At 36.4% G+C, this 26,514-nt stretch overlaps 1 long non-coding RNA gene across 1 annotated transcript in view; it reads left to right on the top strand.

Moving 5' to 3' along the window:
* Positions 1–24,255, top strand: part of LOC145690594 (uncharacterized) — a 127,315-nt gene extending 103,060 nt beyond the window's left edge. The window contains exons 2-3 of the long non-coding RNA XR_014132247.1: positions 21,462–21,671; positions 24,031–24,255. This is a non-coding gene — a long non-coding RNA (uncharacterized LOC145690594). The remainder of the gene's footprint in view (positions 1–21,461; positions 21,672–24,030) is intronic.
* The last annotated feature ends 2,259 nt before the right edge of the window (positions 24,256–26,514 follow it).

The following is a 26,514-nucleotide window of genomic DNA, read 5'->3' as shown; positions in this document are numbered from 1 at the left end:
CCGAGCTGACCCGAATGACCCGACCCGTGTTGACCCGACCTGACCCGATCCGTTTGAGAGCACTATGGTCACGACACTGGGTGAACGCCAAAATGCACTCCCATTGGGAATTAAACCCGGACCACGTGTACCGAAGTCTTACACGTTAACCACTAGCTAGATCAAGCGGGGGATTTCTATATGCATCTTAATGAATATTTGGCACTTTTTAGGTTTTATTATTTTTTTTATAACATACGAATGTCCGACGTGGGAGAAATTTTTTTTCTTGCTTTAGTTCTATGTGACGAAATTTTTCTTCAAGGTCAGTGTTCTCGCCTGCTTAGACGACAGGGAGTCTTCTCGGAAGGCAGTAGCAAGAGTCTCTTGGCGGAGACAAAAGGAAATCATTTAACTGCAATGGCAAGAGTTGAGGAAACAGGAGAACACCTATGATTTTTTCCAACCCTTCAACTTTTATTCCAAAATAGGTTCTTATGATTCCGGGACCCGTGCCACTTTGATTTTTCTTTCTCGGTAATTAAAACGTATTTTACAGTATATATAGTTGCACGTAAGAAGATACATAATATGAATTTTGTAATTTAAAATTTAAAACTACAGTATGATATTTAATTATAAAGTACTAATTTTATTTCATCATTTTCAGCCCAACAAATGAAATTCAAACAATTTGCTCCCTGGGTCTTGGTCATCAATACTGCGTCTTATTCTTTGTTTTGCAGTCAAGTCTTGGTCCTGCATTTCGTAGTCTTAATGGTCTTTCATGCTATACAAGAGCCAAGAATGCTCGCCTTATCGGTACAAATAAAGACCAAGTGTAATTTTGATTATGGTCTTTTGTACTATACGGAAAGCAAGAAAATATGCTCATCGCTACTTGGTGATCACCAAAACAAAGCCAAAAGCAAGCTTGCTATGCAATTCGTCTTGCATATCCAATCTTTATCTTGTTCTTGTATCGATGTCCTTGGGCTTGGTGAAATAAAATGAAATATTCAGTTTAAGGTCCCTCGATTCTGCACCGAGGCTAAGGGATAAGGTGACCATGAGAAATGAATGAAATGGTGGAATGAAGAAAGTGGGAGGAAACAGGAGAACCCCGAGAAAACCCACTACACGGCGTTTCTCCACCACAAAACATACTTAGCACAAGCTGGGATCGAAGCATGGACACCATGCACAAGAGATGAATTCTCTACCACTGAGCCACCGCGGCCCTGCTTGGGCTTGGTCGTCCATATCCAATCTTTCTTTTGGCCTTGCTTAAACAACTTCTAGTTTTATTCTAAATCCAGACTCCATATTGGCGTAGATATTAATATTACAGTCGATTTGTAAAATCAATCTTCCACATTTACAAATTAAAGTACACACAAGTACAGAAATAAGCATTTACCATAAAAACACTAGCTGCAAGTGTTAAAATAGATTTATGGCTTCTATAAAATCAATTGAAAATTGCTATTTTTAATTAGGCAGCTAGTGAAAAACAGCAGCTTTCGACTCCAGCCGAGTTTAAGCTCAACCTAAACTCAGTTGACCAAAGTGAACTTACCGACTGACCCGACCCGATAACCCGACCCGAATAACCCGAACCGACAACCCGACCCAAGCTGACCCGATTGACTCGACTCGACAACCCGACCCGAGTTGACCTGACCCGACCCGTTCGAGAGCACTACTTACAAGATATGTACCACTGGTTTCCGTTGAAGTTTCTCCACATACAAGGATCTCCTGAGCTCCACTCGTCTGAGACTAACATTCGAAAACAGAAATTTGCATAATTAGGTATAACCAGTTCCTGAAGATCCACTAGTATGTAACGGTTTCTCAGGCCACAATATTGTTAAATGGAAGTTTTCTTTTTTAAAATAGTGAGTTCGTTTTAACCACAATTTTATTACAAGAGTGTTAAATGTTGTACAAGTTTGGGATTAAATAAAATTTTTGCAATCAGTGTCAAATGTTTAAAGCCAAGATTTTAACAATATTTGCTGATGTAATGAATAAAGAATGTTCATGTAACTGTATACTATAGCACTTAATAAAGATATCCTATTAGCACCTTTTTTGCACCTTTTTGAATGATTTTTCAGACCCTTTTATTAACTTTTTCCTACCATATTTTTGCACCTTAAAATCCGGTCCCTAGTAATAACTAAATAAATCACACACACAATTAATTATGTCAGTGATATATGGAGTTCATTAGAAAAAAAAAACTCTCCAAACAATGAAGATCCATTTTAGACTGCAGAAATGGTAATTCTTCGTTTTCTTATCATTTGACCATGAAACAGGTTCAGGAAAGAAATCGTAAAAAGCGGATTTTTTACCAACAGGTTCAACATTTCCGGACACACTTGTACTTTGGCCAGCATTAAACTCTGATGTTAGTTCCGACGCAGTTTGCTGTCTGTCCAGTTTTACCAGTCTGCCCGGCCTACGACGTCCGACACATGTAATGAGGTGGGGGGCGCCCAATACCTCGACGTTTGGACGTCTTTTCCCCTTGGTATCGCAACTTGTTGAAGACACTCACCACAGCACTCCTCGAACTCTTGACAAGTCCTGCAGTTTCCGAAATTCTCGTGCCGAGTGTTTCTGAGTGAGTACTTTCTTCAAAATAATATTCAAGATTATAGAAAAATTTTCGAGACATTCGAGTAGAGTCGAGATTTTTACGAGCTGTCTCGACTCGAAAATTCGAGTCGAGAAATACGTTTGTCTCGACTCGTCTCGAATTTTACGAAGTGTGTCTCGACTAGAAGGGTCCAAACTATTGAAGCACCAACGATTGCACCAGAAGAGATCATTACAGCTTTTGCATTTGCCGGGAATTTGACCCAATAAAAAATTCCCCATGTATTCCTTATGGGCATTTCGTGACATGTAATTGGCCATAGCCACACGAATAGTGAAGAACTAACGAAACTATTCGTGTTTTCTGGAAGCACTAACGATTACATTAGGTTTAATCGTTAGTGCTTTCCCGAGAGGCTAATGTGAAGTTGCTCCCCTCCAAAGTTTTTTGCTTCTAGCGTCCAAACTATTGAAGCATTAATGTTGGGAGTTGGTGTTCTAAGAAACACTAACGAAGCACCAACGATTGCACTAGAAGAGATCATTACAGCTTTTGCATTTGCCGGGAATTTGACCCAATAAAAAATTCCCCATGTTTTCCTTACGGGCCTTTCGTGACATGTAATTGGCCATAGCCATACGAATAGTGAAGCACTAACGAAACGATTCGTGTTTTCTGGAAGCACTAACGATGCACTAATGATTGCACTTGTTTTAATCGTTAGTGCTTTCTGTGGGGGTAACCTGAAATTTTCCCCCAATGTGTTTTGCGTTTAGCGTCCAAACTATTGAAGCACTAATGTTGGGAGTTGGTGTTCTAAGAAGCACTAAGGAAGCATTAACGATTGCACTAGAAGAGATCATTAGCGCTTTTGAATTTGGTGAGAATTTGACCCAATAATAAATTCCTCGTGTATTCCTTATGGGCGTTTCGTTACATGTAATTAACCATAGTCACACTAATAGTAAAGCACTAACGAAACTATTAGTGTTTTCTGGAATCATTAACAATGCACTAACGATTACACTAGGTTTAATCGTTAGTGTTTTCTGGGAGGCTAATGTGAAATTGTAACCCCCTCGCAATGTGTTTTGCTTCTAGGTTCCAAACTGTTCAAGCACTAATATTGGGAGTTGGTGTTCTAAGAAGCACTAAGGCAGCATTAACGATTGCGCTAGAAGAGATCATTAGCGCTTTGAATTGGCAGGGAATTTGACACAATTAAAAATTCCCCATGTATTCCTTATGGGCGATTCCAGACAGGTAATTGGCGATAGCCATACTAATAGTGAAGCACTAACGAAACTATTCGTGTTTCCTGGAAGCACTAACTATTACACTAGGTTTAATCGTTAGTGTTTTCTGGCGGGCGGGGGCGCTAGCGTCCAAACTATGAAGCACTAATGTTGGGAGTTGGTGTTCTACGAAGCACTAACGAAGCACTTACAATTGCACTAGAAGAGATCATTAGAGCTTTTGAATTTGGCACGAATGTGACCGAAAAAACTCCTCATTTATTCATTATGGGCGTTTCGTGACATGTAATTGGCCATAGCCATAGTGAAGCAGAAACGAAACTATTAGTGTTTTCTGAAAGCACTAACGATTACACTAGGTTTAATTTATAGTGCTATCTGGGCGGGAGGGGTAACGTGAAGTTCGCCCCCTCCAAATTTCTTTGCTTCTAGCGTCCAAACTGTTGATGCACTAATGTTGAGAGTTTGTGTTCTAAGAAGCACTAAAGAAGCAATTAACGATTGCACTAGAAGAGATCATTAGCGCTTTTGCATTTGCCGGGAATTTGACCCAATAAAATTCCCCATGTATTCCTTATGGTCGTTTCGTGATATGTAATTAGCAATATCCACACTACTAGTTAAGCACTAACGAAACTATTAGTGTTTTCTGGAAGCACTAATGATGCACTAACGATTGCACTAGGTTCAATCGCTAGTGCTTTCTGAGGGGGCTATCGTGAAAATGCCCCCCCCATAAAGTGTTTTGCTGTTAGTGCCCACAGTATTGAATCACTAATGTTGGGAGTTGGTGTTTTAAGAAGCACTAAGGAAACATTAAAGATTGCACTAGAAGAGGACATTAGCGCATTTTAATTTGGCCGGAATTTGACCTAATAAAAAATTCCCCATGTATTCCTTATGGGTGTTTCGTGACATGTAATTGGCCATAGTCACAGAAACACTAACAAAACTATTAGTGATTTTGGAAGCACTAACGATTGCATTAGGTTTAATCGTTTATGCTTTCTGGAGGGCTAATGTGAAATTGACTCCCCAATGTGTTTTGCTGTTAGCGTCCGGTATTGAAGCACTAATTTTGAGAGTTGGTGTTCTAAGAAGCACTAAGGAAGCATTATCGATTGCACTAGAAGAGATCATTGGCGCTTTTGAATTTGGCGGGAATTTGACCCAATAAAAAATCCCCCTTGTATTCCTTATTGGTGTTTCGTGACATGTAATTGGCCATAGCCACACTAATAGTGAAGCACTAACGAAACTCTTCGCGTTTTCTGGAAACACTAACGATGCACTATCGATTGCATTAGGTTTAATCGTTAGTATTTTTGGGGGGCTAATGTAAATTTCCCCCCCCCCCCAAAGTTTTTTGTTTCTAGCGTCCAAACTATTGAAGCACTAATGTTGGGAATTGGTGTTCTAAAAAGCACTAGGGGAGCATTACCGATTGCACTAGGAGAGATCATTGGCGCTTTTGAATTTGGCGGGAATTTGCCCCAATAATAAATTCCTCATGTATTCCTTATGGGCGTTTCGTGACATGTAATTGGCCATAGCCACACTAATAGTGCTTTCTGGGGGGAGGGGGCTAACGTGAAGTTGGCCTCCCAAACTTTTTTGCTTCTAGCGTCCAAACTATTGAAGCACTAATGTTGGGAGTTAGTGTTCTATGAAGTACTAACGAAGCACTAACGATTGCACTAGAAGATATCATTAGTGCTCCTATGGAGGGCCAAGTTCTCGGAGGTTGCTAGTGGATCATAAATTTGTATTTGTGATTGCCATATAGTTTCCTATTCTTAATAAAATTTATAGAATTCGTTAATTGCTTGTAGTATTTTGACACATACTGTACTTTGCATCTACCTCGAATCTCAAAAATAAAATACAACTTTACAGAACAAAAAGTTTGAAACAGCTGGAAATTAGTTGAAAGTCAGCGACGTTTAACTAATCTCCAATTTTTTCAAAAGTTTATTTTCTTCTGTAAAGTTGTATGGTTTTTAGATACGAGGTAGCTGCAAAGTACCACCCATTTGAAACTTGTTGCTATATTTCCGTATATTTGAATGTGATTTGGTATTCAGCTGTTAATTAGATTGGTTACACAAATCTCCCAGTAATGAATGATTATAGGAGATAATGAGTAATTTTTAGGGTTGTGTTGGACTTCCCGTAAGCCACCTTCTGTATTTTGGTCTGCAATTGTTACAGTAGTTATTTATCAATATAGATTGGTGAGTTGTCTATGAACTGTGGTTCCCTAAGAAGCGTGGTAGCGTCGCTACAATACGCGGAATAACTTGTACTGTTTCGTTGGTTTTGGCTTTTGTCATATTGTTTGGAGATATTTCAATGGGGGGGGTTTGCTTCCTCTTGCAACCGTTTTCTTACAGAAAAGAAAATGTATTCCTTAATTTTCTCTAGTATATTTATATGCTTTTTTCTGCAAATTTTTCGTATCCTGTTGGAGAGTTCGAGCTTTTCTGTAAATACTTCGAAACGGGCTTAGGCCCCTTCATCCGTTTTTCCGCAGAAACGAAGAAATACAGGTCACTTTATTTTATGTCTAGTATCTGCCTGCAAACTTTCGTTGAAATTGGCGTGTAATACCTTGCGGATATTCCATGTAAGAGAAACTTCAAAAAGGACAGAAACATGTCTTTATTATTTAGATTAAAAGTCTGCATACCAATTTTCATATGTCTAACTTTAAGGGATATCAAGATATCTTCATCTCATTACAATAACTGTAAGTCGCTTCCTCTATTTGCTCCTCATTTTTGCCCTAGTAGGGAATATATATATATATATATATATATATATATATATATATATATATATATATATATATATATATATATATATATATATATATATATATATATATATATATATATATAAACACTGAACTACATCTAATTATTTTAAATGGAAGTCCAACTAGCAAATTTCATTTCTCTACTCTTAAGGGATTTCGAAAAATGACCACCTATAATTTAACAATTGCTACCCCTATCCTCTTTTTCTTCCCGTCTTTTTCCTTTGTAGGCTGAAAAGGTTGAAAGGCGTCCTAAATTATTTTAAATGAAAAGTACATATACCAAATTTCATACCTCTAACCTTAATAGATTTTGAGACATGCTCATCTTGTAATAACAACTGTGCTCAAACCTTTTTCTTCCTTTTTAGGAAAAATATCGAAAAAACGCTCAAGCATGTGTCTATTTTTTTTTTAAAAATGGTAAGTTCACAAACCAAATTACATATCTGTACCCATCAGAAATTCTGAGATATGGATATTTGAGTGTAAGAATTGCTATTTCAATTTTTTACTCCCTTCCGCATAGAATTTCTAAAAATCCTTTTTCAGTGGTACCTTACGTTACAAATCGTTTGCACTGTCAATATTGCAAATTTTTAGGTTAAGTGGTTTGGACTTGGCGTTGGTCAGTCTCTCACTTACTCACGCAGGACTTCTTCTATACAGGGTGTTTCATAACAACAACAACTACGTTTGGGAAGTGATTCCTGACACTAAGATAAGATAAAAAGTATAGACCAAGCTAGGTATCGTCATCCGCACAAAAAAAAAAAAAAAAAAAAAAAAAACGGTTCGCATATACTGTAACTTCCACATTTTCATTAATAACTCAGTTTTCTTACTATAAAACCGCTTCCATGTGCTTTCCTTAACAAAGCAGTGTAGTAATGAATCATTACTTATGATTTTTGAGAAGAAATAAAGCAAAATAAGAAAATTATAAGCAAAAAATCTTTATTGTTATGAAACCCTAGTCTGTCAAATAATTACGTGAAGAATATCCCGAGGGAAATCACAGGGAAATTTACTCTACACAGTGCACAGGTATTAGGAGCACTTACAAATACGTAAAATTGAAGGAACAAAAAATAATGTATTTTTGAGATGAACATACAATTCACACTTCACGCGAAGTTTGTAACGATCTGAAAACCGATCGTTTCAAATCTTATTTGTTTTGGTTCACATTGTGATTATTGATTGTTTTATTTTATTCTAAATACTTGTTCATTTAATTTTTAGCTTATTGTTACTAATTTTAAAATGTTATTATGAATTTTCAACTCAACTTTTATTAAAACGAGTCGATAAATTATAGTTTTCTGGGATACTAAATGAATCACTGGGCGGAAAGTGCTTTAAATTCTGTATACATGCATTTTTATCTTCTTCTAAATTTGATCAATTGAAAGATATACACTGAATGTCTACGAAACCAGTGAAAGTTAATAAATGTAAGAAACGAATTAATTTGACGTTTTTTAAACAATTTGAGGTGTTGTCTAAGTTTAATACCATATTGTATTGACAATCATATTCTTTTGTGCTGCAAATTGATATATATGGTAAGATGTGTTCAAGAAATATCAATCAATATAATATGAATTGCTAAGAGCCTAACCCCGCCTACTTCCTTATCCCAGATGATTCCCAATGTAAAATTATTAAGTTTGATTTGTAGGCAATAATTATTTTATTAAATAATATGAATTTTACGGAATTTAGAAAGCTAATATTACAGCCTATGTACTAACACGAGATGGATGTTACGGATGTTTTATATGTATTCTTAGCCATTGTGTATAAAGCTTCGCAGTCATGTGGAAATACGTCGTTGCCTCGAAATAATATATGTACTGGCTGTAGGAAGTAAAAGGGTGCTAAGAAACTGGTGTATTCTATAATCCGGATCGTTTGAAAACAGACAGCTGTAACATAGCTCTTGTATCCTGATATTTGAAATAAACATTAAATTTTTGGAACCGAGATTTGGAATCTGTATGACTATAATTATGATTGTTAAAGGCTGTGAATCTACTTCCACGCATGATATCCGGACCTGCTCGACTGGTTATAATTGAAAAGGAAGTCCGAAATACAAATTGTATAAAACTTAAGGTTTTCTTATGGCAACGAATGGTTGGTACTACAGAAAGAAAATTGGAAGTACTAGTGAGTGTTTTAGAAAATAAATTTTTACAGCTACAAGTTCCAATATGGGAAATCAATCAACATCTTCAGTTGAAATTACTGAAAAAGACAGAAAATGGCTATTTAAACTCCAAGTGTAAACCTGCGCTTGGAGCGATTCTATTTGTAATATTACAACGCGTTAGTGCGTAACATGCCTCCGTGGCCAAGCGGGTTTAGCAATGCTGCTGAAATTCTAGAATCGAAGGGTGGCAGTTTGTCTGAGTGCGGAAAGTTTTCTTTTTCTTTTTTTTTCAATATAGTGAAATCTTTTTTAAAATATAAATGTCTACTTTGAAGTGCTTGAGAAAGCAAGAACGAACCAGATGAACCATCATTTGTCAAAGCTCAGTCACATTTATTCACTATGTTCATAATTTAGGCTGTATACGAAGACACTACGTTAATATCATATCCGTTATAATGAAAACAGATTTGTGATCTGAATACAAACCTTAAACCATACGTCCAAAATGAAAATTATTCATATTCTTGATACATATTGCAACATACAGGTGTATATGTAAAGAGAGAGTGCGAGAGAGATATAAAATACTGTATATATGCTTGTATTTTTAATTAAAATAGTTAGTGCAAATCATAATCTGGATTGTTATAAAGCAATTTAAATAATCATATAGAAAATGTATACTGCTTAAAATTGAATTAAATTGCAATTCCAGAATCTGTAACATCTTACATTTCTTATTTACAGTAATTAGGGCCTACATCGAATGTTAACTTATTGTATAGTTTATAGCATGAGTATCAGCTGATATGTAAGACAAAATTATCTATAAATTGAATTTAATTAGGAAATTGGTATAGTTGCTATAAGAACAAGTTTATAAATATGAAGTGTATAATAATGGTTGTATTTGAAACAGAGTTTGCGTAATGGAGTAAATATTTACACCACCAGCTTTGTAAATACTGTGCAGTTTAAATTGTCAATCTCATCATTTTACTTATTTCGCTTCAATGTTTATGGAATTTAGTATAGCATTATGAAACATTCAACAATTGATCTGGTAGTGAAAAATATTTAATAAGATTACTGCACATTACAGTTGATTCTGAGCTCGCTCCCAGTTTTGCGAGCACTTGGTAATATTTTATTATTATATTAGATAAAATATTATGTGGAAGAGCTATACATTAAATAAGAGAATGAAATGAAATATTTAACATCCCAATATTACGCCCTTTAGGCGGGAAGGTTCTAAAATGCTGGTCCGCACATAGAGGTGAATTTGGGTTAGTAACCATTTTGGTTCTTTTCTTTATCAAATCTCGATACACAGTTTATATAGTAATGTCAAGTGAGCGATAGCGAGTGAAGGCAGGTTAGTAACCAGGTTGGTTGCTTTCTTTATCACGACTCAATTGATATACGGAAGAGTGTTCTAAAACTCTGCCTCTTTAGGCTAAGGGAGAAGATGATTAAAGTAAGAATAATGATATAAGAATTGGTGGAATGAGAAAGTGGGAAGAAACGGAAATGCTTTGAAAAAACTCACGGACATGATGTTGTCCACCACAAGCTTACTTGGACGGAATAAAACCAGAGACCGCACGCACCAAAGGTAAGCGCTCTACCAGTGAACTATCACGCCCCATAAATTAGATAAGAAAGATAAGTAGTAGGCTCTATATAAATGAATATTGTATGTAAGAAACTTATTGTCCATAAAGATTCTTTCTCTTCAAGCTTTTGTAATTAATGTTGCAAATCGTCCGATGCTTTGCAATGTGTGTTAAAGAAATAAATGCATGTTTTTGGGGATAGTATCGTCTGCCCCTTGCTGCTATTGGTGGTATAAAAGTAGTGTTGAGTTGATTTTGAGTTTATTGTCCTTTATGTTATGTGAATATAGACAAAACCAATTTTTTTTATTGATGTCAATTTCAGGATCACTCAGTAGTACGTTTTTAGTGGAGGAGTGTTACGTGAATATAGATATTTTGACAAAGTCACAAATATTTTGACAAAGGTATACATTTTTGTTACATAAATACTTTCTGTTTTTCCGTTTACTGCTAGTGTTTGTTTCTAAAAGTGATTTGTATTCTTGTTGTATCCGTGAATACACTTTCAAGACTTTTTTTTTTATGTTTAATAAGACACTGAAAAATTTTGGTCTAGTCTATATTCACGTAACATTCCTCCACTTAAAAACATATTACTGAGTGATCCTGAAATGGACACCAATAATTCATTTTGGTCTAGTCTGTATTCACGTAACACTTTCAACAGCAAAGCTATATGAGACGTGGGCATACTAATTAACGGGGAATCCGAACCACATAAGCTCACATCGGGAATGACCCCCGGGTCTTCCACGCCAAAGGCGCGTATTGCCTTTCACATAAAAAAAATGCATGTTTTGCTACGGGATAGGCTAGTATCTTTTTCCCCTTACTATGAGAATGAAATCCGTACACGTTCCTTTCTATCACCTCGCGATTTAATTAAATTTGTGAAGATTTTAAAGGCTCAATCCCTAACCAAATGGATAAATGCATGATCTCTCTCTTTGCTGTTCACACAAGACACCATAAAAATATCGCAAAACTTAATAAAAAGAGAAAGAAGAATGCAAGAAACAGTTATACGCTAAAGGTGCTATACCATCTCATTAAATGTATTAACTCAATGCAGAGCCCTTTCTTTGTAGAGCAGTTGGTAACTCTAATTATTAACAAGCATTCACTTCTTCGGGTTGAGTTCAGGCTGGAAGAGTATTAACATTCAAAGGCGTTATGGCAATTCTACCGTCACTTTCAACTTTATGTCTCATATAACCTCGATGCAGGAAAGGGACGGAACAACATACTTATTCATTTATTAACACATAATTACGAATTCATCAAAGTCAATACACATAATTGCAACTTTCTTACAACATTCAAATCTCCCCTTAATTGAAGGATGATTTCATCTTTTTTTTAAAGTAAGCATTCCATTATCCACTTCACTTTTTGCTTCATCTAAATAACTACTTCGTTTTTCTTATGTACGTTTGCTATGTATGATCCAGTTAATTGATGATGTCCACTGAAGATTTGTCCACTGGGAAATTCATCAATTTTCGTGTTTCGCAGATTTATCCATTTTCATGTTTGGGGGATTTGTCAATTGGGGATTTGTCGATCGGGAGACTTGTCCGTGATCTCAATGATAGTTGAGAATTTGTCCATTTTCGCCCTTGGGGAATTTGTTAATTGGTGGCTTTATCCGATGCGAATTTTGTTCATTGGGTAATGTCCTGCTCTCATGTAAATTGACACTTATATACAGAGGAAAGATGAACACCTACGAAGGAAGCCCAGAATTATTAAACTTTACATAAAATAATTTTAATCCCTGCATGGACACTAGTGTGCGTCTTATTTCTAATCGAGTTCAAGCAACAAGAATGAGTCATTAAAGGCAAAAAGTTACCTTTAATAACCCTAGGTAAGTAATTTGATATATATTCTGTTCATTTCCTCTCAATATACATCCGTTGTCTTTGAAACAGAAAAAGGAAAGGAAAAACCGGAACAAATGAACATTTAAATTCTTTTTTAAAGTTGCATTGTATATTACGAAAGCAAAAATACTGTGAAACTGTAGATATAAGATGTTTTAGTATTTCCATTTAAAAATGACAAAGGACTCGTTTGTTTCTCTCCTATTGTTTCTCTTACTAAGATACACGGAAACTCCCGGGACTGACTTGAAGAAAAGATAAATAATAGTTTCACAGCTATTTTCTTTGTATCTCTTTCTCCTTTCGCTTACAAACAACAGCCTTGCATAGTATTTCAACTTCTCATACATTTCTCTTATTCAAATATGGGCGGATTTATCATTAAGTACAAGCACAGAGTTCACAATTTTTTGTTAGCTAACATACTGTGACTGCGAAGCAGTTGTAACATTTGCAGAAATAAATAAAGTAAAATAAAAATAAAAAATATATATAAATAAAGGGGAAAAGAAGTTACTTTGACGAAACTTTCACTTCGCATAATGTTAAAGGCTTTTCCTTGTTAAATATTAGTTTTGATGTCACTTACTTCCTGCATTTTTTTCTTTCTTTCTTTGCAGAAGGTGTGATTTGCACTGGAATTCTGCCGCATGGATAGTTCAAATATTTGAACATCAATAAGTATTAAACCATCTGGAATTCGGAATGCTGCTAACCATTAATTCATCCGTTAATTATATATGAAACTAACTAACTAACTCTATGCCCTATGGAACCCGGAGGTTCAATGCCGCGTTTACAAAAGCTCTCCACTGACTTCTATCCTTAGCTAACTGCATCCAGTTTCTACTTTGTATTCCATTCTAGCTACATAACCCGCCCACCTAAGCCTCCTAGACTTGACGACCCTAACAATGTTGGGTAAACCATATAAATTATGTACTTCCTCGTTATGAAGTTTCCGCAATTCCCCATACCCGTTCCTCTTGGGTCCGAATATTCGTCTCAGGACCTTGTTCTCAAATACTTTTAGTATATGTTCTTCCCTCAGAGTAAGTGACCATGTTTCGCAGCCATACAAAACAACAGGCATGATTATCGTTTTGTATATTTTAAGCTTCAAATTTCTCGACAGAATTCGCGACGACAAGAGATTTTGAACCGAATAGTAACACGAATTCCCTGCTTTTAGTCGACATTTAATTTCTCCGTGAATATGACTTTCCTCTGTTAATATTGATCCTAGATATTTGAAATTATCCACTTTATCAAAAGTGTTATTTAATATTTTAACGCATCCATAATTTGCTATATTCCGGTCCCGACGCACTTCCATGTATTTAGTTTTCTCTGCATTTACTTCTAAACCCATGTGCCTCCAAGCGTTTAATAAGATCTCTGCATTTCTTTCTATTGTCCTCCTATCATCACTTATTAAATTTACATCATCAGCATATACCATAACCTGCTGAATACCGTTCAACTCTAGGCCCTGGTTGCTATCTTGTATTTTTCTTATAGCGTATTCCAGAACGAAGTTCCTAGACATCTACTTCTTTCTACATCTACAACGCATCTCCTTCTTTCAAGCCATTTTCGATGTGAAAGCTCGTGGACAAAAATTTTCCTACCCGGACTTTACTTTGGGATTCATTTACACGTATCTTAATTAATCTAATTAGCTTTCTCGGTATTCCAAGTTTTGTAAGAACGTTGTATAATGTTTCTCTCCTAACCTACGCCTTTCTAAAATCAATAAATAGTTGATGTACCGGGGTGTTGTATTCCCACTTTTTTTCGAGTATTTGGCGAATGGTAAATATTTGATCGATAGTTGTTCGATTTCGTCTAAATCCGCACTGATAATCTCCAATAATTCCATCTGCGTATGGGGTCAGCCTTGCTAATAGAATATTTGAAAGGATTTTATAGGATGTTGACAGAAGAGAGATGCCTCGATAATTATTACAGTCAGTTTTGTCCCCTTTCTTGTGAATTGGAACAATGATTGATTCTTTCCATTCATGTGGCAGTTCTTCCTTGTTCCAGATAAGGAGAATGAGTTTGTGTATCTTGTTCCACAATTTTTCGTCTCCAGCTAAAATTAACTCAGCCGGAATTTCATCTACACCCGGAGATTTGTGTTTCTTTAATTTCTTTATAGCGGTTTCTACTTCTATTCTGTTGGGTTCTGGAATATACGGTTCTGCGGTGTGTATCTCCTTTTCTCCACGCACACTAGTTTTTGGTTGCGTGTTAAGCAAATCTTCAAAGAAATCTTTCCATCTATTTAAGATGCTATCCGTGTCAGTGAGAACTGTACTGTCAGATTTCTTTAATATATAAGCACGAGGTTGATAGCCTTTCTTAAATTCGTTGATTCCCTTATACATGTTTCGGATGTTTTTATTTTTACTATTCTCTTCAAGTTCCTTAATTTTAGCTTTCGGAAAATTGCGTTTCTTTGTTCTAAAAGTTTGGGAAGTTTCCCGCCTGATATCTGCGAAATTTTGTGTAGTTATTTCATTTGGATTTTGTAGCCAGCGTAATTTTGCCTGTTTTCTCTTCTCTGCTAATTTTATGCATTCCTGGTCGAACCATGGTTTGTTCCTACGTATTTCCGCGTGTCCCAATTTTTCTTTTGCTGAAATTTTAATGCTATCTCTAATTTCAATTATCCTCAACGCTAGTGCACTCCGAATCTTCTAAAGCCGAGAATCTATTCGAAACTTCAATCTGGTATTTCTCTCTTACCTGGCTCTCTTCTAATTTCTTTAAATTGAATCTCTCCGTTTTCGGACAATGAATATTACCTTTATTGAACGATAACCTCTCTCGTATTATCGCTGCTACCAGGTAGTGGTCAGTGTCACAATCAGCCCCTCTAAACGACCGGACATCAATTATGCTAGATTGCTTTCTTCTATCTACTAAAACGTGATCAGTTTGATTATGTGTTTTCTCGTCTGGTGATGTTCAAGTGTGTTTATGAATGTCGCGATGTGGGAATTTTGTACTCTTCACGATTAGGTTTTTGGATGTTGCGAAGTTCACGAGTCTAACACCGTTGTCATTACTTTCCTTATGCAGACTTTCGTTCCCTATAATCGGTTTGAAAATATCCTCTCGTCCTACCTTCGCATTGAAATCTCCTAATAGAATTTTCATATGGTATCGCGGGAGTTAGTCAATATCCGTTCCACTTCTTTGTAAAAACTGTCTTTTATATCGTCATCCTTATCTTCAGTTGGGACATGTACATTTAAAACTATAATATCACACCACCGTCCCTTAAGAATAATAAAAGGAAGTCTGTCAGTAACAAATTCAACCCGTTTAATTGCTGGTAATATGCGTTTATGTACGAAAAACCCTGTTCCTAACTGGTGATTTTTATTTCCTTCCCCGTAAAAGAACGTAAAATTTCCGGAATTCACAGATCCATTTCCTTCCCACCTAACTTCCTGAACTCCTACTACGTCCATCCTGTATGTCTCTAACTCACTCGTTACGGATTTTAACGCGCCTGTCCTATAAAGACTCCTAATATTCCATGTTCCAAATCTCATGTCCATTTTCTTTTGCTGAGGTCGTGCCAAGCTATCAGTCCTTGTCCGAGGCTTTTGTGAATACTTCTGAGCAAGTGTTTTTTTTTTTTTTTTTTTTTTTTTTTTTTACAGGATGAGATTGTTAGCCTTATCCAAACCCGCAAGCTGGAGGACCACTCCTAGTCGGCTGTCCGCGACTGCTTATTCAGTATATTCGCAGCTAACCTCTATATCTAGAGGCCTTCTCCTCGATCCGCAACCTGAGGACTCACCATGACAGGAACCCACGTTACACGGATTAAATATGAAATATATGTTTAATTTCGTATGAATTACTATAATTAATTTGCAAATGTTTGACAAGAGCCAGTTTACTGTATTTACGTCCCAGGATAGGGGTATAGCCAGCAGGTTTAGGTAGGAGGAGCCTCGCGTTTTTAAAAGGGGGCCAATTACAATGTGAAAACAAAATAAAATTGTTTGCATCTAGTGTTTTTGATTTCTGAAAAGCCGGAAAATTTTTGGTCTCCTTCCGAAAAACTAAAAACACCGTTTTAGCTTATTATTATTATTATTATTATTATTATTATTATTATTATTATTATTATTATTATTATTATATGACTTTACTTTAGAATTTTAAATGTAACTTAGTAGTTTTTATTTTTTTACTTTTAATTTTTGACACTTCTTTGTTTTAATAATTGACGTACACTACACTGTTAGTATTTTTATTATTAATAATTTATGTTATAGATGTAATCATAATTTTATCACTAGTACTATATATTCATTGCTAAAATAATGTAGAATAAGACAAAGTGCTGTATTTGTGCTGTTCTCAGCACGTAAAAATAAAGTTTATTATTATTATTATTATTATTATTATTATTATTATTATTATTATTATTATTATTATTATGCTTTTTCTCCATAAACTACTGCCCCGGACCAGACATTATACCTTTGTGCATAACTATTTCAATTTAAGCACTTGTACACAGAACCTATCTATAGAGGTAACCAAGAAAGTTCTATCGCTTTCTCACCCACAACCTTCGAACATCGATATGTCACCTGGGGCTAAAGACGTACCTTGAAGATCAAAAATAGTCTCCATCAGCATCGACGACCTTCTCTCAACGTTCTGAGAGACCATGGATTCCATCGCGGTAGAACTGCGTGGGCCGTGAAGCGAAGAAAGTATCAAGTGCATTTTGCACCTCTACTGACGTCCACTGGCGTCCTATAAAGTGATTGTCCAACGAATTGAACAGGTGATAATTGGGCGTGCAATGCCCGGGAAGTATGGCGAATGCAATAATGTTTCCCATCTAAGGCATAGAATGGAGTCCCAGGTCATCCTAGCCACGTAGGGCTTAGCGTTGTCCTGTGACAGGAGAACCTCTTTGCGATTCAGAAGTTTTAAGTTTTTCTTGAACACGGCTCAACTGCTAACAGTACACAGTTGTATTGATGCTCTGATCAACTGGTAGCAGTTCCCGATGCATGACGCCGCGAATAGTCCACCAAACACACATGAGGACCTTCTTCTGGTGCATTCTGGTTTCGGCTGTATGGAACCGGTTCATGGGATGATAACCAATGATAACGGCGCCCTGGAGCTTCGCACAGAAGCGACTTCTCATCACATGTCAATACCCTGTCCAGAAATAGCCTCTTTCTCAGACGAAACAGTAAAGAAACACAGGATCAGCTCGCGTTGCCTTCTGGCCTTAAGTCAAATCATGTGGGATCCGTCGACCCATCCGTGTTTCTCCAGTTGGTGGAGGTGCTGCCGAATGGTTTCTCCACTCAGACTGAATTGTAGTCCCAGTTCCTCACATATCTGGCCACTGTTCGCCTCAATTGCTGCCTGAAGATGTTAGTTTTCTACATGTTTTGGTCGTCACGACACGTGGTGCGTCTTCGAGTGTTTCGTCTCCGTCCTTAAACTTGTTAAGCCACCGCTACACTGTTTACGTAGTCACGACACCCTTACCAAAGGTCTGGCGTATCTTCCGCCCCACTGCAGCGACGTTTGACCCCACTTGGACCTCGTACAGCGTACACGCCCTTATATCGCTCTGTGGAGGTTCCATGTTCACTCTTCCTTACGCAAGTTCACGGTGTAACTGAACTGCCACAACCAGGTAGTATGTTGGATCTGCCCACACCAACTAACCTTCGCCTTATCTCCATTCGCATTCAACTCACGGTGTGATGGCCAATGGATCACAGATCTCCACAAAAGGGACAGAACATTCTTGGTTACCTTTATTCATAAAACTGATTTTCTTTGAATTTGCACTTAAGGGGATCTTATACCTTTTACCACTGATTTCTCAGTCTCATAAGATAACATGTAAATTTTACTTCATGAATATCTAACGAAATATTAAGATTTCCTGACAAAAATATTTATTTATTATTCGTCAATCAAAAAACATTAATATTTTATTAACACCAATATCTCATTTCCTGTTTTACACCAAGTAGCATTAAAAAGAGCGAATGAAATCCAACTGAAAAATATTAAAAATAAAAAGTTATTTTTCACCAAATTTTCCATCTGATAAAAAAATGATGTTTTAAACACTAGTTATAGCATATAAAAAGTATAATGTACTCACTAATTAGTTTAGTAGCATTGTTTAATGGTACTATTTATAGCACGTTGTTAAAACGTTTGTCTTCAAATTGTCAAATATAAAGCGCAGTAAATTATGTAATCTGTTGTCACAAAAAATATACCATATTATTTTCCGATCGGTATAAGGAAGAGGTAACATACCGGTACTATTTTTCGATCGGTATGGTAAAATAGTATTTTCCCATACAGTGAAAAAAACGAATATAGTTGACTCAACTAAATCGTAGGGTTGAAACATATAGTTGAATTTTTTACTTCAACCAACTTTAATAAAGGAAAATCAACTAACGACTCAAAGTTCAAAAGACCATACGATATAGTTAAATATAATATAGTTGAATATACCTAAATATAGTAATTTCAACCCTATTATGGTAAAAACAAAATCAACATATCTGCCGTATTTGTTGATAGTACGGCGGGGAGTTTGTTTATAGAAGTTGCAGATAACATTTTAAAACAAAATTCATTTTGAAAACAACCCTAGTTTTCAGAGGTACGTTTAATTTATTTCCTATGACCCTCTTTCATAGTTTTGAAACTTTTAAGTCATAATGATAACCCGTTTAAAAGTTCGTTCTTCAGTTATTTCCTCAATATTGAAAATTAATACTAATCAATTGATAACTAATTATATCCTTTGCAGTAAGAATGCACTTTGAGCAGAACAAGTCATTTTGCTTATCTTTCAGTTTCTCCCACAATCTTCTAAATATAACATCTTAACCCTTTTTGGACTACCGGGACTTTTAAGTCCCATTTTCTTTGCTCATATATTATTTCTCCTGTGTGCGTTATAGTGTCGAAGCCTATTCGCCTGACGGGACTCTTGAGTCCCCTTTCCCCTCGGCATTGTTGAGCAACAATAGAAGCAAAATTTACTTTTATATACTCTAATGTACCATCAATTTACTATAATTTACCATATCAAATTATAGTAAGGAAAATATAATTCAGTCGGAAAAGGGTTAAGTATTACTTCACAAAACATAGCTGAGCGAGCGAAGGGGGTTAGAAGCACCGCAGGGCTCGTTTTGGTATTGGTTCCTACGAATGTTCTGCTCCAAGTGCACTACAAAATACGTTCCGTGAAAAGTTCCGAACAAGGTACTTCAACTTTTACGAAGGAACAAGGTACAAACTATAACTTAAGTACTGGTCAGGTTTTGGAACACCAGTCGAAATAGCTGTTCAAAAATTATAATTCTTTCACTAATTCCCTTCTTATTGCCCTCCAAAATATTTAATCTAGGAGACATCACATTACCTCATTTAGCATAAATAAAATTTTCTAGGAATGCTCAAACTACATACATGAGCAATAAAATGTCACTCATAATAGCTCAAAAACACACACTCTCTACTCAATTCTAATGAACAATACAAAGGGTCCGGTTTGCGTCAACATAACGGAATAAAGGGGAATTAGTTTATGGTAATATGCGTAGTTGCTTCTTCCAGCTTTTGCGTTGCGTTAGTCCGCAAAATTAAGCAAACGGAATGGGGTCCCATCTTCTCCTGCTCTTTATTTGTTTGACATATCGAATCGTAGTCGAAGATTTCGAGAGAAACGCTGTATCATATGTAAAAACGAAAATCGATAAGCGCTGAGGCCGGTCTCTTTCGCAGGTTATTACGAACACGTTCTCTCGCGGGATTTTCTAAGTAGCTTGCCTGTAGTTCTACTTCCGTCTGAGACACTGCTCGGTGAGCCTCCCAGCAGTGGTGCTAACTACGATTTCATTGTCGAACAATAAAATATTTTTTCTACTTAGAAAATTATACAGTCTGTGCAAAAAAGAAAAATAAATTATTTATAAATAATAATTTCAGAAAGTAAATGGGTAGGCCGGGCCTCTTACCACCCTTCGCCACTGATTACAGAAGGTGCCATAACGGCATTTACCTTGTAGGAGTGAGGGAAATCTCACTCAGAACGACCAGCCGGAGCAGAGTATGTTGTCACCTTCGGCCTACTCAGGTTGTTATCTTCGCAAAACAGTTCAGCAAACTCCGGAGAGCAGGTCAATATCACCGGGTGGAGGACTGAATTTGGTTAGCAAGTATTTACCTTGCAGGATGAATAACGTGTTGCTTAGTTACACTTTTGACTAATGTTCCAAAGTGAGCTGATCCGGTGACTTTAATCAGATTGGTGTAATATACTGAAATGTCCTGGATGGGACATAGTCCAGCGAATGATGCATACATGCATGTATCTGATCGATCTTACTTCACTCACTTCTTTTTTTAGCTGATGCCACAGTGATATCCTTCTTGTGACTTATTTCTAGGTTAACTGCGTTTGTTGCCATTTTGCTAAGTGCCGTTTATACTACATACAGACAGCAATCGCTCGAATCAAATAAGTATACTTTAAAAAAAATGTGTTTGTATGGAGATATAAGTTTCGCATAGTTTGACGTATGGAAAACTTCTTCAAAGGATAATGTGTTATTTTCTCATGTAGCTGAATGCCTACTATATACATCTTTAGTGCATATTTACGTTTTAAAACTATTTATTCGTACAGTTTGTAAAGTAATACCTATTATAGAATAACTATACTTAAAAAAATAAAAATGCAGAGCTCCCTCGTGGCTGAACTGTTAGCGTACCCGTCTTTGGTGTGGGAGACCCGGGTTCGACTCTGAGATCCAGTCACGTAATTTTTACTCTTTAAAATTTAAAAATACACTCCTTGATTTCTCAAAATACGGAAAATAGTTGCGTAAATGGTTCTAAAAATAATCATATCTGGAACACTTCTTGCTTTGCGTAACTGATCACGGAAATACATGACTTTGACGACCGGTAGGCATTTAGTGTAATACCAAAAGAAATTTACAAAAAATATCTGTCCAAAATTATCAGTACTAATCATTACTCAAATTTGTTTCAACGAATTTTAACGTGTTTCATTACAGAGTATACAATCACGAGTGGGAGAAATATGTGAAATATTTTCTGGAGAGGCAAAACAGGCCTATTTTGTTCCACCTGTAACAGAAGGTCCGTATCGAAGGGCGAGCTAGTGGATCGATTCCGCAACGTATTAAAATTACTGAGGAAGGCGGAAGATGAATGCTTACCGACGAGGAATGTTGCAGAACTAGAAACGCTATCAAATACTACAGGTAAATATTGATTGTATTCAGACAGTTAATACTGTACTACTGTGCTAATGATATTTTATAAAAAGAAATCTTTGAAACATCTCATCATGATATCTGTTAGGCATGGGAGACGATAATTAAAGTAACTGAATAATGATGAAATAATTGGTGAAATGAGAAAGTGGGAGGAAACGGGAGTCTCCGAGAAAATCAACGAGCACGATGTTTTGCGCCGCAAATATGCTTGACTAGGGATCGAACCAGGGACCCCACGTACCAGAAGTAAGCGCTCTACCACTGAGCCATTGTGACCTTTTGCTAGAAAGCGTACATGCGTTGATACAAATAGGAGTTAGGGGCCGCGGCGGCTCAGTGGTTGAGCGTTCATCTCTGGTGCGTGGGGTCACGGGTTCGATCCCAGCCCCCGCCAAGTGAACTTTGTGGTCAACAAATACCGTGTGCGTAGGTTTCATCGGGGTTCTCCCGTTTCCTCCCACTTTCTTCATTCCACCATTTCATTCATTACTCACCATCACCGTCTCCTTAACGTGGGACGTAAAACTCAAAGATTTCACTTCACAAATGGGAGTTAGTATCATCCCCATAGGGAGTTAGTACCATCCAATGGGAGATAAAAATATTTAATGCCCACTGAAGTACGCATCGCTGTAGCCTTTATAATGTTATGTATTAAGTTAATGTTAATAGTAATGGGTTCCATCAATAAGGAGATGGAATTAGAGAGCCTTCATGCAGAAACAGTCTTGAACGAACAAGTTAAGTATGCAGAAGGTATTATTAACTTATTTTCATTAGCACGCAGTTAAGGAGTGATAAAGGACTTATGCACAAGGTAAACATCAGAAAGTAATATGTCTGTAAGTTTTTACAGAATCTGAAAACTAACGTCTTGATTGTTTTCCTGATGAAATTCTAGCCTGAAATATATATCACATTACCCTATTCCATTTTAAAAACATAATCTGAATTCAAGATGGTGGATTTCAAAATCCTCACATTCAAGATCACTCCTACCATACGACGTCCCTAGGTCGAATGTGTATCTACAAAGTTGTTTCTCAGTTTTTATCATTAGCATGCAGTTTATAAGTGGACTTACGCTTGAATATTTGTGTTATTACTGGAGTAACAGTTGTACAAAGTGAAGATGATGGAGACCCTCTGGATGAGGATGGAAGAATATAATACGGTTTACATCTATTAGTTTTTTGTATCATATGTAATCACAGTAGTCGACTTTTTTTCCCTCTTAGAACCAACTAGCGAACATGTTACGTGGTTGAAACGTTATAAGTTTTAATATTCTTATTCTAAATCAAGGTTGTGTATATTGCTTCTCGGTGGGACACAAATTGAGTGACTTATTATAGCTTCTTCTAACCTACTTCCGTTTTACCTGAATTTTCTTAATCACGAGTTTAATGGTGTGAATTCACTGCCGCTTCTTAATTTTTTCCTCCGTTAAATATGTTTACACTCCGACATCTGATAGGCTAAAGTCGCTGCTGTCAAAATAGCCGACACTGTTAAATCAAGAAAATAAACAAAGGTAATTGTCGATGTCTAAACTTCAGTCGATGTACTTCAGTCTAAACAAAGCCATACATTATTATATAGGGTGTCTGCAAAGTCTCTCTCACAAACCAAACATTTGTCACTCGTAGTTACTGAGGAAGAAAACGTGTTATAATTGCACTTTGACAAGCTCCTGTAGAGCAATCCACGTAATGCCATTTGATGCCTTTTTCACTTACGTTTTAATATTTGACACGTGAAATATGTATACAGTTAATTATTACCAACTGTTGTAATTAGAGACTGTAGGAAAATATTCAAGCGGTACTATATTTCTTTATTGTGCTTCCTTATAGCTTGCTAAATCTTGTTGTAAAGTACAGTGTAAAATTTTCATTAATTCGCTGCAAACTTTGACATAAAGTGTTCTTCCACTTTAATTGTTTCACCAACAATCGAATAAACTTTGTCCACAAACTATAAAGTAAATTTTCATTTATTTTCTTTAAACAAAATCTATTTCCTTTTCAGAAAAATAGCTTCAGAATTGCTGGGGAAAGCAATATGCCATGCGTATTGGTAATTTCTTTCGACAGCTACTTTAGAAATTTAGCCTTTTTATTATTATTATTATTATTATTATTAACAGTGTCACGGGTAGTTATTCTATTTAATTTTACTTCTTGCGCTTATACGATCAGTCTGAATTTTCTTTGAAAGAGAGCATTTAGATTTTACTCAAATACAGCATTCTTTAATAACAATATGACATGATTTCGTGTGATATTGCACTGTATTTAGGAATTATACATCAGTAGTTTATTGTTAATAATTTCATTGACAGGAACTGTTGGCTTGATGAAAATCTTTCTATTACCGATTGTGTGTCCACTTCGAGGAAGAATTGCTGGAAGAGGAAAACGTTCATGCAAACCATATGTTGTCGAGTCATAGGAAGAATTTTTGATTCACTGAAGGTGATTCTCCCTTTTTTTTTTTTTATGCTTCTGAAATACAAAACCCCTAGATTTCTGTCTGTGAACATCACTATCTGAAGCATATGCCTCTAAATAATACAAAGAAAATAAAGGTTTCGTTAATATTATTAGAATGTATGTCATTTCCATGGGTTGCTCTTGCCCTTTCCGCTTGTAGCAGTAGTTTCCTTCTCACTGCTAACCAGAAATGGTAAACGAAAACTCTTTTTAAGGCACAAGAAGAGTTGATTATAATGTAATTCTAATATAGTTTGTTTTGCCATAATCTTTGCTATTTTTGTTCCAGCGTACACATTAAATTAATTACTTCAGCTTTTGACAAAATCTGGTCACAGGATGTACTCATTGAAAACAACAACAAATTTACTTAGGATTATTTCAATTGTTCGATACTTTTATACAACGTGCAACACCAGCGTATCTAAACTTTTTTCAAAGCAAGCACTTAGTTCGTGTCCTCTCTTTTGTTGGAGGACTATGTTACATGTGTTATTTGTTGACACAGGAGGTCTCATGTATGCTTTTTGACAAAGTTCCATTTAAGATTTTTTTTAACATTTTACAAAGTATTATAGCGTCCAATTTCCTGTATGCCCTTTTTATGTAGTCCCTGATGCTTATACCAAACCGGAGCGCAGGTCAGGGACGACGTCAGAAACGCTTGATGGGGTGGGCGGAAAGAGGCAGACCTAGTTGCTGGGTGGGCAGACAATGAAAATGAGAACTGGGCAATGTAGACATTTTTTGACAATAATTTTCAATTTTTATACTTTTTAGTTAGCTAAGGCTCAGACCGAAATAGGGTAGGAACAATGATGTGAAAAACAGCTATCTTGGCCTTGTAGAAGGTACAATTCCGGCATTCGCCTGGTGGGACTGAAGAAATGCAGGATTTAAGATGGGCTGTTGGAGTTCATGGCTATATGCTCGAACTACCGAATTCCGCGTGGCAGATACACTACCTCCACTTCCAGTATTTTTTAACAATAATAATGGTGTGTGTACTGTGTAGTCGATGAAGTTCAAGACGGCTTTACCTCCTCTCCCTCCAAGAATGCACATGGATGCATAGAAATAAAAGAAAGTTCAAACAACATAGACTAACAGATAATACTCTACCTTTCGTTAATAACTAGGGCAACCCAAAATCATAACAGCAATTTACACATACGGTTTGTACCTTGAACATGGTTGTGATTGTCTAAAGGTCCAGAAGAAACTAATTTTAAGAGCATACAAAAGCATAACTTTAGAAAATAATGCATACAGTATAATTTAAAATATTTAGCACAATTCTTGGAAAATTCAGTTTAACTGCAAGTTTAACATATTGTAGGGTCTATTAATATTTTTTGAAACCAATATTTACAATGCAAAATTATTGAGAACAACAATGCAACAATGAAAACCTTATTTTTATTTCTGTAAACTTTCGGTGTAGTTCTTTGATGTGGAGAAAAATAAAAAGGAAAAGAGGAAAACTTCCTTCAACAATGAATACTACACAAGAACTCCACACTATATTGTTAAGTATACATCTTGAACTTTAGCACTTTCTGTACTTTTTGGTGGCATCTTTTACTTCCTTTTTCTGTATACATGCACCTCTAAGTAGAGGTCTGCACAGGCTCGGGCCGAACCCGCGGGCTGGTCTTGGCAAGGTGACCAGAATTTTCACTTGCGAAAACGGGACGCATACGAATCGGCTACGGGGGACGGGGGGATTATCTGACGTCCAGATTGCATTTTGGGACTCAACAGTGTTCTCAATTTACGAAATACACAAGTAAGAGTGATAACACACCCTTTCTAACTTTAAATGTACCACACAACAAATAATGGTTCCCGATTGCAAGTTCTACCCAATAATCCTTTTAACTAGTTGAACACTCAGAATTCGCACTCAATTCCCACTTGAACCACGAACACTCAATTCCCATTTGAAAATTCAGAAGTTCTAGACACGACTGAACTTTGGCAACGAGGGTTGGTACGGAAGAGAGTAGAATTTCCATTGACGATTTATATTTTGAATAATAATTACGGGACACCTAGGTCATTTTTACTTAAAAACGGGACATTTAGGCGTCCCGCTCGAGAATCAGAAAAAAACGGGATAACGGTTGGAAAAAAGGGACTGTCCCGGGTAAAACCTTGGGTCTTGGGCATACAAAGCATATATCACTTCGGGCCTGGACCGGGTTCAGGCTGAAATTTTAAATATACAACCATTTTTCTCGGGCCTTTTAGGGCCTAACTTTGTAAATATACTGTACACAGTGTACAGCGATATTTATTGGACCATTCTTCCTGGAAAACTTTTAAAGCGC

This window comes from Thermobia domestica, chromosome 7 (genome assembly GCF_964235325.1).
Source record: "Thermobia domestica chromosome 7, izTheDome1.hap1.1, whole genome shotgun sequence".
In the NCBI taxonomy this organism is placed as follows: domain Eukaryota; kingdom Metazoa; phylum Arthropoda; class Insecta; order Zygentoma; family Lepismatidae; genus Thermobia; species Thermobia domestica.
This window is presented reverse-complemented; position numbering and strand designations above follow the sequence as displayed.